Below are 13,901 nucleotides of genomic sequence, written 5' to 3' on the forward strand. Positions count from 1 at the left end.
AATAACCTGAAAATGTATTTTCGCTCTGTTATTAAATAATAATTAAAATAATTATTGTGAATGCTTTGACGGCATGAAAAACAAGCCGAATGCACCCACAAAACAAAATAAAAAAACTATAAGTAAATGAAACCTTGACTTTAAAAATGGTTGAACTTTTGCAATGTCTACCCAAAGGAATTGTGGCTTGATCCGCAACGATCATATTAAAATTGCCAATTGAAGGTCCACCGCACATAACTCCCCTCAAGACCACTAAAAGCCATATATCCATCGACTCACTTGCCATTGTGCCGACTTTTGTTTCGAGGCAATTAGGCGAGAATATTTTTATTTGTTATGGTAATTACATTTGCCGTATTTCATGCGCCCAGTAAAATAACAGCCAAGCCATGGCAAGCGATGGCAATATTTTGTTGATTTGAGCTTGAAAACTTGAACAACAGCGAATGCCGAAAAGGTCAATGATGACCAAAGCTTTGAAGTCGATTTTTTGGGGCGTCGCTAAGTGATTTCTAATAATCAGTTTCAATCGTGCCTATAGAAGGTTGAATCAGATTTTTCAAAAAAAAAGTTGAAAGGTCAATTTTTTCGAAAAAATTACTTATACCTGATTACAAATATACCATTTTAAATTCGGTTTATAAATTAGTATAATAATACTCATATAAAAATGTTCATAATTTATAAACTTTATTAGCAGTAAATAATTCTTTTATTTGGGACTTTTATAGTAAGGGCTTCAAAATGATTTTGAGAATAATATATTTTTGTGATAATGATTTGTATTCATTTCTCTGTAAATCAGAAATCTAATAAATCTTTATTCTCCAATGAAAAATGTACTTTTCCAGCCACACCAATTGAAGTAAAGTACTTTTAAAGCCCACACTCAATATTTCATTGTAACTAATGAACGTTTCGTGGTGCATTGACAATTAATCAAAATTTAATTAAATAGACAAAATGCCGCATTAAAGTATGCACTTTACATTGTTGCTTTTGCCATGGCAAACAATTTATTGTGCTTGCATATTCAGATGCAAATCTGTCGCCAACGTGCAAAATGTTAAATTGTTTTTCCAGCCACCGGGCAGGCAAGTGTGTACTCGTATTCGTACTCATACTCGTACTCGTACTTGTACTCGTACTCAAACCCGAACTCAGCCCCATACTGGTACTCAAACTCACACTTATCGGTATGGTTTTGGGCCAGGTTCAGTTTGTGTGTGGGCCGCAATTAGTGAAGAAGGTTGAATGTGTGCGGTCTTAGAACGGCTTCTAAGCTCCCAAGTTAACTTAAAATGTAGTACAACGCTCCTAGGAAAGTGGTAAAGTTGCTTGGGTGCTTTGTTTGGATTGTCGCTTATGCTTAGTTCTTGATTAACATACATTATTTCAACAAAATTGAAATTAAAACTCCGGTTATGTCCGCATAAAGATAATATATTACCTAAATTGTTATAGTAATGTATATATATATGCAGGGGTACTAGAAATCCATTTAAGCAAATTTCAAACCAAATCAAATGTTGGTGTTTTATTTCTGAGCTGTTCTGGCTACTTTTGATGAAAAGAAAAGAAAGAAAACTTTTAATTAACCAGAGTTAATTTTTAAAAAAAAATTCCCAAATCTACCATTGAATATGCTCTGAATTTTACACAATTTCTGTCATCTTAAAGTGCCTGTAAAAAAATACATCATTATTGAAAACAATTTTAATTTCTCTTGGAATCTACAGTCCACTCTGGGTGTTTTAATTCATAAGTATTCAAAAGGATATTTAATAAAATTGTTTAAAGCATTAAAATCAACATTTTTGTGTTTTTAAATTTCTTCTCAAACTTTACAAAATTACTATAATTCCAGTTGTAAATTTTTGAAACCGCGGAATTCTTAGCTGATGTAGACTTGTATGGGATTTCACTTATGAGCACCCAATTATTATGGAAAAGTACAAATGATTATTGGAATTTTTCTGCTGTGCATCTGTGTTATTAAATATGAAAAGTATAAAAAAATATGAAGAAATGGAACAAAATATATGTAAAAACTTTAATAGAGACCGTTTTTTATGAACCAAAAGACGAACCAAAACTTGAAATTTAAGCGGAATCAAATACATAGCAGGAAAAACTGAGTCAATCGCTGAGCTCAGCTGAAGCATATATTCAGACGTTAGTGATTCGAAATAACCCCTTCAAGCAAGGCACACTCATCCATGGCCACTGACTTAGAGCTAGAAGAGCATTTGGAACAGCGATCATTATCAACGACATGCGATCGAAGCGTGCAATTTGCGGATTTATCGATCTCCAATAGTCGAATGCGATCTGCATAAAAGGTGGGGACGGAAAGACGGTAAGACGGAAAGTTGGCTAGAGCATGCAACGTTTCATGCAAGAATTCTCAAACATGATTTCGTGCTCTCGGCCAGATGCATTCATTAATGCATAATTATAGACAATTAAGTGCCGGCCAAGTAGAAGATGCCGAAGAGTGGGGCTCGCTAATGGTGACGCGGGAAATTGCCGACCAGAGGAAATTGCAACAATTCGATCGTAGCCAAAAAAGTGTCTCAGATGAGCTGCAATCGATACTCGAACGAACGTATCTTTGGTTGGATAGCTTGTATCTCGTATCTATTGTGGTTTTCCTTTAGCATTTCATGCAACGCGTGAGCGATTTGCCTGTTGCAATGGCTCGATCGATGCACAGGAAAAAAAAACCACACCTATTTTCCATTTTAAGTGACCATGATTTAAATAAGAAATAAGAAATTATATAGTTTTATTGGTGAAAATATATTCTTCCAGCAGAAACTGATACAATGATACATATTTTTGTAGCGATATAATATCAGGATTAAACTAATCAATTTTCTTTCTGTGTCACTCGTTGTTTGTTTAAGCTTTTAACGCTTTTCAGCTTGACTTGATTTCGGGGCGATGTCGAACTCGTTTTCCCACGTTGGAAATTCTTCGATTTGCGTGCAATCGCAATCTCAACTGACACCTTTTCAGATTCCCCCCTCCTGACGTTCTCCTTTCCACTTGAGATAAATACCTTGCCACAGAGCAAAAGATATTTTGTAGCCACATATGAGCATAAAGGAAATTCTTTGCCAATTGCTTGATTGCCGAGTGCAGCGATTAGAGAAAAGAATTCTATGGAAATGCCTTATATGAAGGGTAAACCTGCTTTATGGGTAATTCCAGCTGAAATATCTAGTGAAATTTTGATAAGCCCCTCGTCAACTCTCTAATTTCTTCCCACACTCTTGCAAACTTTTACAAATTTTGCAATCCCACAAGCTATCCCACGTTCCATAAAAAATTAAAAACCAAATAGACAAAGTCCCAATGATTGAACAATGAGAATTCGATAAAAAAAAATGTACAAAATCATTAAGAAAACAACCAAGCAGATTTTTCACACATAAAACAAGCTCAAGACATAGAAATAACAAAAAAGAGGAATATAAAAAACAATTGCGAAAAATAAGTAAGGCCATTGATGAGAAATCTCAAAATGTGTGCCACTAAAATGACAAAATTTCTCAGTAAAATAGGTAAAAAAAAAAAAAAACAAACCAACAAAAGCAAGCGAAAAATTGGCATACATTTATAAGCCGAACATCCCACAGGCGATTAGATATGCCTAGATGAAAGATGCGATGGATAGTGGCAGAATAAATCTGCGCTATCGAAGCTAATCAATTTCGGAGGGCTTTCTAATATGTAAATTAGTTTATGGCTACCTTGAAACGACTTCCACCTCTGGTTTATCTAAATGCGATCAAATATTTCAACCAGCATAGGATTCTCATTTTCCGAGACAGCAGATATGAATGTATTTTGAGTCAAAGAACAAGCCAAAGTCGGTGACAACTGGTTCCCACTAAAGATCAACATCGCGTGCTTTCCGGTTCATTTTCTGGGTCCCCCCAAAAAACCGTGTTAGAAAAAGCACTACTAACTGACTCACTGCTGAATACATGAATACTAAATTAAAATTTGTACAAATTTCAAACGCGCTGCTTAATTAACGCGAGTGATTTTGCCTAGGCCCAAGGGTTCATATGTACCAAAATCACGAGCTCAGTCCGGGTTCACTCAACTCTGGCCAAACAAATTCATAATTTTCTGATGAATGTCTAGCGGCTCATTAAATCCATGCCCGTCTTTTCACCATACGTTTTTTAATGTTCAAAGTGAGAGTGACCGTGAATATTTGTATGTTTTTCGAGCATTTCGGCTTGTGGTTCGTATGATTAATGTTAATTAGTTGCCACGGGAAACCATGCAAATTATTACCGAAAAAAAGGTAATAATTAAGATGTATATTTGGTCTTTGCAGAAAAATTATGATTTCATTTGTAGATAATCCCATTTGCTGTAAGCTCTTCAGCGGTCTGAGGTCAGCTGGTGGCCATCTATCTTAAATGGGTCTCGCAGGGAGACAAAAGACTCGAAAGCAGATGATTTATGTTGGCATGCGAATTTGTTTGGTATTCGACATAGATTCAAAAGAAAAATGGGTTATGTTATTAATCAATGCTTAAATGTGGGTTAAATTATGAAAGTTTTCAAAATGGAATCGGCTAAGAAACTTGTGTAACTGTTTAATTAATTTCACTAAAATGTGGACATATTGGTGTTTGTTTTCAAGCTTACACAAAAGTAAGTCTGTAGCTTAACCTTAATCGCTTCGCAATCGATTAATTTCACTTTTAATTTAAAGGTGTTATAACACTTGGTGAATTTCTGAGCTCGGGTTTTATGAGTATTAACTTTTGTTCTTAAATAATTAAAAAAAAATTTTAATCGAAACCCACAAAATAAAACTCCGGACAGCTCTTCACAATTCAGACACAATATTCCATTTTAACTCAACAAATAGTGTGTATAAATAAGTTTCAAATGATGCTCCGCTACGCACAAAGATTTCGAAAATTGCCGCCCTGCAATTTGCAGAACAATAATAATTGTCAAAGCGAACTCATCAGCATAATTAAGCCGTCAATAAACGATGTGGAGGCTGGACAATTTATGTCATAACCCAGCGATCAAGAGTGGATAGAAAGACGGGGAGAAATACAAGTTGAGAGGGATAAAGATATTTAGAAGCTTGGTTTGCAGAGCTGCAGACGTAGATACTTACTAATATGTTTTTATTAAATAATTTGGGCCATTAAGAAATGTCCAACAAATTTTAAATGTTAAAGATATATATATTTTTAATTTAAGAAAGAACCATTTAGGATTGCGAATTACATTTAAATAAATAACATCTTTTCTAAATTACAAAACAAATGGGTAGAATCACTGCTTCTTAAAATTTTAAAAATATCTCATGAAAGTAAAAAATTAGTTTTCAGTTTTTTTTTTGTATCAAAATTTTTACACAATTAAAGTCGTAGATACATTTTCTGTGCAACTGAATATTTATAAGTATTTATTTGGGCTGGACCTTTAATTCTTTATCATGTTATTTATTTTTGAAGGTGTATATGTTTTTTTAAATTCCAAGTCTAACCACTTCTGTCAACTTTGAATATATATACACATGTATATAATTTAATAAGTTCAGATGGAATGGTTGTATTTAAATTTGTGACTGGACATCTATTATCTTGACCGGAACTGTTCCAGGGGGCACTGCCATCCTATATGGCGTTGCATAACCGACAACAATGTGCACCGTTACTCGACTTGCTAATGAGGAAAAGAAAGGTGGAGAAGAAAGGAGAAATGCTGCAAAGTAAGCAACGCACGTAGCAGTGCTCTTCTGAACCGGAGATCCAAAAGAACCAGAAGCACGAAGAAGAAATGTGTGCATATTAAGATAAGAATGCAATGGTCAGCCGGAGAACAGTCGCAGAATGAGAATGGAATACTCGGAGAGTTTCCAAGTGGCCCAGAAGAATGTTTCCAGGCATGTATCGGTTGTACCTACATGCACAAGTCAGTGCAACTGGTTGAAGTTTGGAGCTTGGAGCTCGAAGCTTGCCTCCCCCATTGCATCCCAAGATTCTGCTTCTAAGCCCGTCAGTCTGGTTTTCTTCTCCCATTTTCCTTGCCGCATCTTTTGCGGCATCGCCTTAAGCCCCGAAATGGGTCAATTTAGTGACAAGCGATGCCATGCGATGCCATGCGATGCCATGCGATGCTGTTCCACAAGTCCCAGTCTCTCGGGCAGTGACAAGTCGCCATCTCCGGACGATTGAACTGCACCACAGATGACATATGCCACACAGCGAGAAACTAGATCACTTAACTGAGATCAACACTAACCATCAAATCTTTCATATTGTATTTACACATTCATTATCAGAGTAATGGGCAGATACAGCCTTATTTAAAAATTAAATTTATTTTTATAACATTTTTATACGAAACTTAAAATTATTTTCTGTGCATATAGGCAGCAGAAGATGTCGAGTCATGTAACATGAGCTTTCTCTCATCGATAGCGAATAGCTCAAATAGGCGATGGAAACTCTACAGATTCTATGTTAGATGCACAAATAGGACACGTAATGATTTTTTTTATTGAAACAATTAATTTGATTGTGATTAAAGCACAGAATTTCTTGAAAAATAAAAATAAAAATATTAATTTGACTTTGAGATCACAAAAAAATGTATTATCTTTTGCAAAATTATTATTCATATAATTCCACAGCTATAAAACATTTTTTAATTTATTACATTTTGTGTCTCAAATAGTTTCGCGTTTCTACCAAGTTATTTCAAAAGAAACATAAATAGGCATTTTAAAATTATTTCATTATAAATTTTATTTTGACAAAAGTAGAGAAATTTGAAGCAAAGCTTCCTCAAGTACCAAATTTTTTCAGAACATACACATATACGAGTTTAACAAATATTTTTAAAAATTTTATTTCATTTTATTTTTTGTTTTTTTTTTAAATATATAGATAAATTTGGAATATAGAAAGACAATTTAACAAATTAATTTTAGATAAATGTACAAGTTTTTAGAAATTTGTTATCAACATGGCTAAGAAATTGTTTTTTAATTTGTTATAAAAATACCTAAAAAATTATGTCATTCTTCAAACATATAAATGTTTATTTTCCCCATCGGAGTAATAAGCTGCAGTTAATTTTCCCTAGCGGATATTCGCAAGACGATAAACTTTGTTTACAGGAAATAAAAATATTATATTATTTTTACTAGAACATCTTTAAGTTCAAGATCGCAGTTTTTTGAACAAAGAAACAGTTTCTTGATAGCAAGAAAGCGAGAGAAAAAACGAAATTTTAAAGTCGAGACTGCCGGGCTTTTTAGGAAGTCAAAAGATATATGCCATTATCAGAAGCAGATAGTGTGGGCACCAAGAAACAAAGCGAACGTAAAATATTTTACATACTGCCCAGCAACATTAATGCCACTCATCCACCCACCATTGGACCTGAAGGTAATCAATTAAGCACGGGAATTATGGGGTCAATACAAGTCCGACTACTGGTCGACGTGGGTGCCACTTTATTATAGGACTTACCGCATTTGACTTATTTGACTTTATTGCATTCTGCTGACCAAAAACAAAAGCCAACGATAATAGAGGGGCGGGAACTTCAAGGCGCAAATAAATTAGACCAACATGGCCGGGTCTCGGGTCTCGGGTCGCTGCCAGCTTTATCAATCGAACAATTATATCTTGAGCGGCGACGGTTTTCGGGGGCCCCACTTTTTTTCTTTCCTGCACGCAAAACGAGTCACGATCCGGGCCAGGAAAAAGGAACTATGGTAACAGCCAGAGATTGGCAACCAGCCCAAAAAGATGACGCCAATTCAACCCAAACTGAACCGAAACCGCCTTAACTTATTAATTTAACCCACTTTTCCGCTCGTGTCGCAGCCTAATAAAGCAGCCAAGAGAAAAGATTGTCTTAGTAGATCTGGAAAGCTTTCAAATAATGAAGACTAGAAAAGAAAGTTAGGTCATCGAAAAGAAAAAAAATAAGAATTTTATTTTAAACAAATTTTAAATTAATCTAACATAAATACATACAATCTGAAAAATAAGATTTGAATATATAGCCATAAAAAATATAGTTTACAAAAATATGACTGTAGAAAAAATGATTGAAACTTTTCTATTATCCAAACTGAGTATACAACGGACTTCAAGATTTTTATATATTGTTTTTAAATTTTTTAACATCGTTTCACTCGAATTCTCTTAATGGTCAACAAGTTTTGCCCGTTACCCAAGGGTAATATGCCTGTACTCTCTTGTGTACAAACCAGAAACTTTATTTGCTTGTTGTCTAGGTCACGTTTTGATATAGTAATATTCGTTTTAGATTGCAAAGTAAAAATTAACAACTTAAAAAATTTTAAATTCCTATTAAAAATAATTTTTAATTTCTAGAACTATTTAAAAATAAGCAGTAAGACAAATTTTTATTTGTAATTTGTCTGTTTTAATAATTAAAATAAAACAAACTATATCCTTTTGAAAATCGGACAGAATACCTTTTTGATTTGTTTTTATTTTCGGGTACCATTTTTCGCAAAACGTAAACAATAAGTTTTGTGGAAATCGAGAGAATCCGAAAGAGACGAGCTTAAAAGAGAAGCCTGAAAGAGTCGCAGAAAGAGTCTCTCAGAAGAGACTTTTCCTGCAAAAGAGAGCCTTCGGAGGTTTAAGCGTGTGTGAGTGGGAGTTTTTAAACCAGTTTGTTTGGCGGTGCTCCGTCTCTTTCGGTCTTTGGTTTGTTTTATGCGCTTTTGCTGTGCCAGCAACTTTTTAATTTAAAAGCCGTTGTCGCGTTTTCCATCGTTTTTCTTTCTCCTTCTTCGGCTCCTTCTTTCTTATGTCTTGTTTTGTGCCCCTCTGTCTTTGTCGCACAATCAAAACAAACGCGCTTTTCGATCGTTCTTTGTTTTTGTTTTCAGTTCTTCTGGTTCCTGTTGTTGTTGCGGTTGAAGTTGTGGTTGGTGTTGTTGCTGTTCTTCCTCTTCTCAGCTCATTAAACTTTTTACTGCTACTGTTTCCCTGTCGCCGACTAGGGGGATAGTCCACTCACACACACACATAAAAAAAAATTGTGTCCTTTTAAGCCAGATTTATTTAAAATAGTTTGCCAACATATGTATGATTTCTTATTTAAAAATATTTGTATATTTTTTTATTTTAAAAGCAATGTAATGTATAAATATACAATTTTTTGTAGCTTGGGTACAAAATGCCAATTTTTTTGCTATAAATGTCATTATTTTTTTTTGTATATTTTGTACATTTATAAGGCATTGCAAAAAATTTTTGCTATAAATTATCTATATAATTATTATAACTATCCTCAAAATAATAATTCACAAAATTATTTTCAGTGCACACACATAATTAATTTTCATTGCAGCGAACTGTTTGGGGCACGCTCAATCGTTCTGATAAGCCGTCCTATTGGTTTCGTGTTCTAAACGGGTTCCACAGTAATTGACTTTCCTCAAATCAAATTCGTTTTTACCCACCCTATTCGTACAGTTGAAGAGTATACTGAACTAATCTATAAGAACATTGAAGACCCCAAAAGGGTCTAATTCAATCTGGGTAGTATTTATTTTCTGCCATCCTCAATGTTTTTAACCGACCAGATAATAATGTAGGGACATGAAATTGTCAAAAATTTCCCTTTTATTCATTGTAATATTCCTAAGTCTTAAAAATCCGTCAAATTTCTTCACTGATATCTTTAGCCTTTCACTTAAATTCTGGGTATCTCAAAGTCGAGTTTCCTGTTCATCTGGGAAAATGGTCCCACATCCATTCAATCTCTGTTGGTTATCTTTGAACCTGGCTTTGTATGTTTAAGCCGGATAGTCTCATTTAATGTTGTTCACAGTAAGATTCAAACGATAGACGTTGGAAATTATTTGTTATTCTCTTCTTCTAAGAACTTTTGTGCCGCGGTGAGATGATGGTCGAGTAAATTAGGTTAAGCTCAGCCCACGGATTTAACAGTCTTTGTTGGGCTTGTCGGCCTAATTGATACATCTACGTATAAACAAAGTTTGGATGTAACTGCTATCTAAAAAACAACTTCTTCCCACTAGAATGAGTACCATAAAGTGCTGTTTGAAACCTATTTACGTTTGTGAAAAAACAATTTTCTAAGTTTAATGTCCAATCCTTCTCTATAAATTGTAAAACCATAGTAGTATCTTTTTTTTTAAACAAAATCAATTTATCTCTGCAAGAATGCAACCTTATTTTGTAATAAGCTCCCTTACTTGTTATATGTTTTAGGAAATCCCATATGTATTATATGTCTTTTAAAATTTCAAATGAAAAGAAATTAATAGTTAGCCATTGTGAAAGTAATATGCCAACTATCTAATTCTTGTGAAACTCGTTGGGTTTTCCAAAGTCTGAAGCTTTGGGTACTTCTTTAGGCCAAAAAATAACACTTATGCCTCGTTGGGAACGCTTCAGCTGTGGCACATTTATGCAGATTTTGTTCGGTTTAGGCAGGCATATGTATGATGTACATATGTACATACATATCTTATCTGGCTGTACCACCCACCCACATGGTGCTACACACCGTCCGCATAAGTTGTGTTACTTTATGGCCAGACTTGTGTCAATATAGTTATGAAGTGTTGCACAGAGAAAAATATTACATAATTTAATTAAATCTAGAATAATTGAGCTTAATAATGTTCAAGAGACAAAAATATATTTTATTTAAGGCTTAAGATATTAAACATATGTTTATAATAATATTAAAGTAATATATAAAGTAACATATATTTATAATAATAAGTTAAGAAGTATAAGGTTAAATTTGTATTCTTGCACTATATACTTTAATATTATATAAATATGTGTTATATATGGCTATAAGTCTATGTAGTTTTATAGGAAATAGAGGGTACAGAACGATTCGAAAATTCTATATCCCGAATGCTTCAATCCTTCATTTGCTTGGCAGATAATGGTTCAATTCATGGCACGTCGAATGTTTGTACAGTAAATGTATGTATTTTGTATTAAGAAAATATTCATAATATTATTTGTAGTTTTTCCATGTGCTTTGCCCGCCAGAGAAGCTCTGAGCGTGATCTGTAAGCGATTTAGAGATGGAAAATGCAATAATATAATACAATCTAACAATTGTGGGCACGCCACCCTGCTGCCAATTCTCCGATCTGAAAAACCAGTTGGGGAACTCATGTAAGAACCGAGCGACATCGACCCACGTCAAAAAAGGGACATGGCCAACCTAAATGCAATTGGAGAGACACGCTGGTCGTTGGTGATCCTCCAGGCATAGGATGTGGGGATATGTGCCGTCTGTCGCTCCTGACTGAATGGATGCGCGTCGAGTGCGCCGATCTCATGACAACCTGCAATCAAGCGCCAGCAGGCACTTCCAGAAAGGACTGGGATTGGGCCATGCCCCCAATACACACAAAACAATGCTAGCAGAGGTGAAGGTATAAATCTTAAAATATTTAAATATATCTTAAAACATTTGAAATGATTTATAAACGAATTAAAAGAAAGTATCGTTTTTACATTTTTGATTCGATTGTTTTTTGTTGTCATTAATTAATGTATATTATTCAAAAATATAGTGTCTAAATTTGAAGACAATTTTTTATACTTGTTAATTCAGTTTAACTTTTTTTGAAACGCTCCAAACCGATGGCTGCCATTGCAATATTACATTATAAAACAGAATATTAATTAAATGTCGCACTAATTTTAAAGAATAAAATTATAAAAGCTTGCTTTTGACACACGAATTAACATAATACACTCTTATTATTATTAATCATAATCATTATTTTAATCGGCCAGTGTTAAATTCTGATAACAACCATAAATAATAATTTGAAAAATTTTTATTTTGTTATAAGAGACTCAATAAGAATTCGAAATAACTGCAACCGTTATTGCTAATAAATATAAAACACACCAGTTGTTTTATCCAATCAAGTGAATCCTCATTTTATTTAATTTTCTTTTCTGGGCAACAGATGTATGCAACCAATCGCGTAGGCAACTGGCAACAAGCAACATGCAACTGGCAACATGCAACAGACGACGGAAAACATTCAACAATACGACATTTGCACGGGCTTTAACTTAAATTATGCGCCAAACAAATAAGGTCTCGCCCAGTCTCAACTTCGGAGCCAGTCCCATAATGATGCCATGAGGCCATCGGCAAGTTGTAAATGTTCCTGCACACAAAAAAAAATGGGTTAAGCAAAAAACGAACAAAAAAAAATCGTTAACAATTATTAACATTCATGTATGTATTATATAACCCTTACAAATTTTAATTGATAAATTAAATATTTTATTACTATTTAAGTTATTTGATTACTATTTTTAATGGATATTTTTCCGAGTGTGCGACAGTGGCTGTGATGTCGCCAGTTGCACAAAGTCATGGCCACAGTTGTCGGGTTTTTTAAGCTGCAATGGGGTTCCCGAGCGGATGGCAAAAAAGAAACAATGTCAGCAGCCACAAGAAACAATTAAGTTGGCTCGACACAATGAGGAAAGCTACGATCAGCAAGACAGTTGGATCAGCGTGTTTATGTGCTGCTGCCTGAATTGGGATTCAGAGGGAGCCATGGCATCATAATTGCAGCTCCAGTTGTAGTTTTCCTCTAGAGAAAATTATATGAAGACATATTTCTATAGAAAATTAAGTTTTTAAATTTTAAAATGTCTTTGTATGCAGTTAATAAATAATAATATAATATTTTTAATTATTCTTTGAAGCATAATTAAGATTTTTATAATTTATACTCAAACCATAGTTTTAAAATTAATCCTTTTTATGTAGTCAAGTTATTTAAGTAACAGAAGACATCTTTATAAGATTTCTTTTTAGCTTCAAGACACACACGAAATTATATTTAGTATTTTATTTTTCAATTAACAAAGGTCGAAATATTAATATAATTATATTATAATTAAACCACAATTTAAAACATTTATTCTTCCTCAAAACTGTTCAGTAAAATTATATTCATTAAGAAATAAATTTATATTATTAAATTTATAAAGGTTTATATTAGAGAGTATTTGGTAGGTTGCTTAAAGCTTTCAATATTGTCCAGATAGTGTTTCGTATCTGGAACATCTAACAGTGGGGAGCTGGAAAAAACGTCTTGCTCCAACAGCTGCTGCGGCACGAGCCAAGCGTCATTAAAAAACTTCTGGATGGCAGAGGGCAGTTTTTTTTTTCGATTAAGTGACAGGTTAAATGCTAAACCATAAGTTTTGGCCACAAGCACAGCCGGCAATCACCGAGCACGAGCCGAAAGTTTTGCAGCCGGCCAAAAGCAGGAGCCAGGAGTCAGCACAGAGAAAAAATAAATAATTAATAAATAAAATACGTTTTTAAATTTACTTTATGAAAAAAAAAATGATAAATTGTAGCGATCAAGTAGTTTCTTCCATAACTTATTTTTGAATAATTTGTATTTAAAAAATTAACAAAAAAAAAATTGTTTAACCTATTTTTGGTTTGACTTTTCTCCGTGTGAAGACAGGAATAGTCGGAAGACGGGTGAATCGAAACCGGTTGAAAAGCTCCCACAGGCACCTTCTGTCTGTTGCGACGACGTGCGTCGGCCAACCATTAGTCGCAATCTTTGGGCAATTGTCGCTGATTGTTGTCGTCCGCTTTGCCTTGGGCTTGTTCCCAGATGCAGATGCAGATGCCGTTTGCAGTTGCAGATGCAGATACATTTGCAGTGGCAAATACCGGCTGACCTAGCTTGATTAGCTAAAAGTGCGTGCGAATTTCCACATAGGAAAGCATCTAGAGCAATTGTAAGCACCATCAATTCGTTCAAATTAACTTATCTTCAATGTTTAAGGATTGTGTCTAAA

At 34.2% G+C, this 13,901-nt stretch overlaps 1 long non-coding RNA gene across 6 annotated transcripts; it reads left to right on the plus strand.

Moving 5' to 3' along the window:
* The first annotated feature begins 1,240 nt into the window (after positions 1-1,240).
* LOC121467118 lies at positions 1,241-12,288 on the plus strand. 6 transcript variants are annotated; one of them, XR_005977246.1, is made up of 4 exons: positions 1,241-1,331; positions 10,975-11,018; positions 11,063-11,479; positions 12,026-12,287. It is a non-coding gene; the product is annotated as an uncharacterized LOC121467118 (long non-coding RNA). The 6 variants fall into 6 exon arrangements; XR_005977248.1 differs by lacking the exon at positions 10,975-11,018; XR_005977249.1 differs by lacking the exon at positions 10,975-11,018 and having other exon boundaries at positions 11,204-11,479; positions 12,026-12,286.
* The last annotated feature ends 1,613 nt before the right edge of the window (positions 12,289-13,901 follow it).

The sequence above is a fragment of the Drosophila elegans genome, unplaced genomic scaffold (genome assembly GCF_018152505.1).
Source record: "Drosophila elegans isolate 14027-0461.03 unplaced genomic scaffold, ASM1815250v1 contig_208, whole genome shotgun sequence".
Taxonomy (NCBI): Eukaryota; Metazoa; Arthropoda; class Insecta; order Diptera; family Drosophilidae; genus Drosophila; species Drosophila elegans.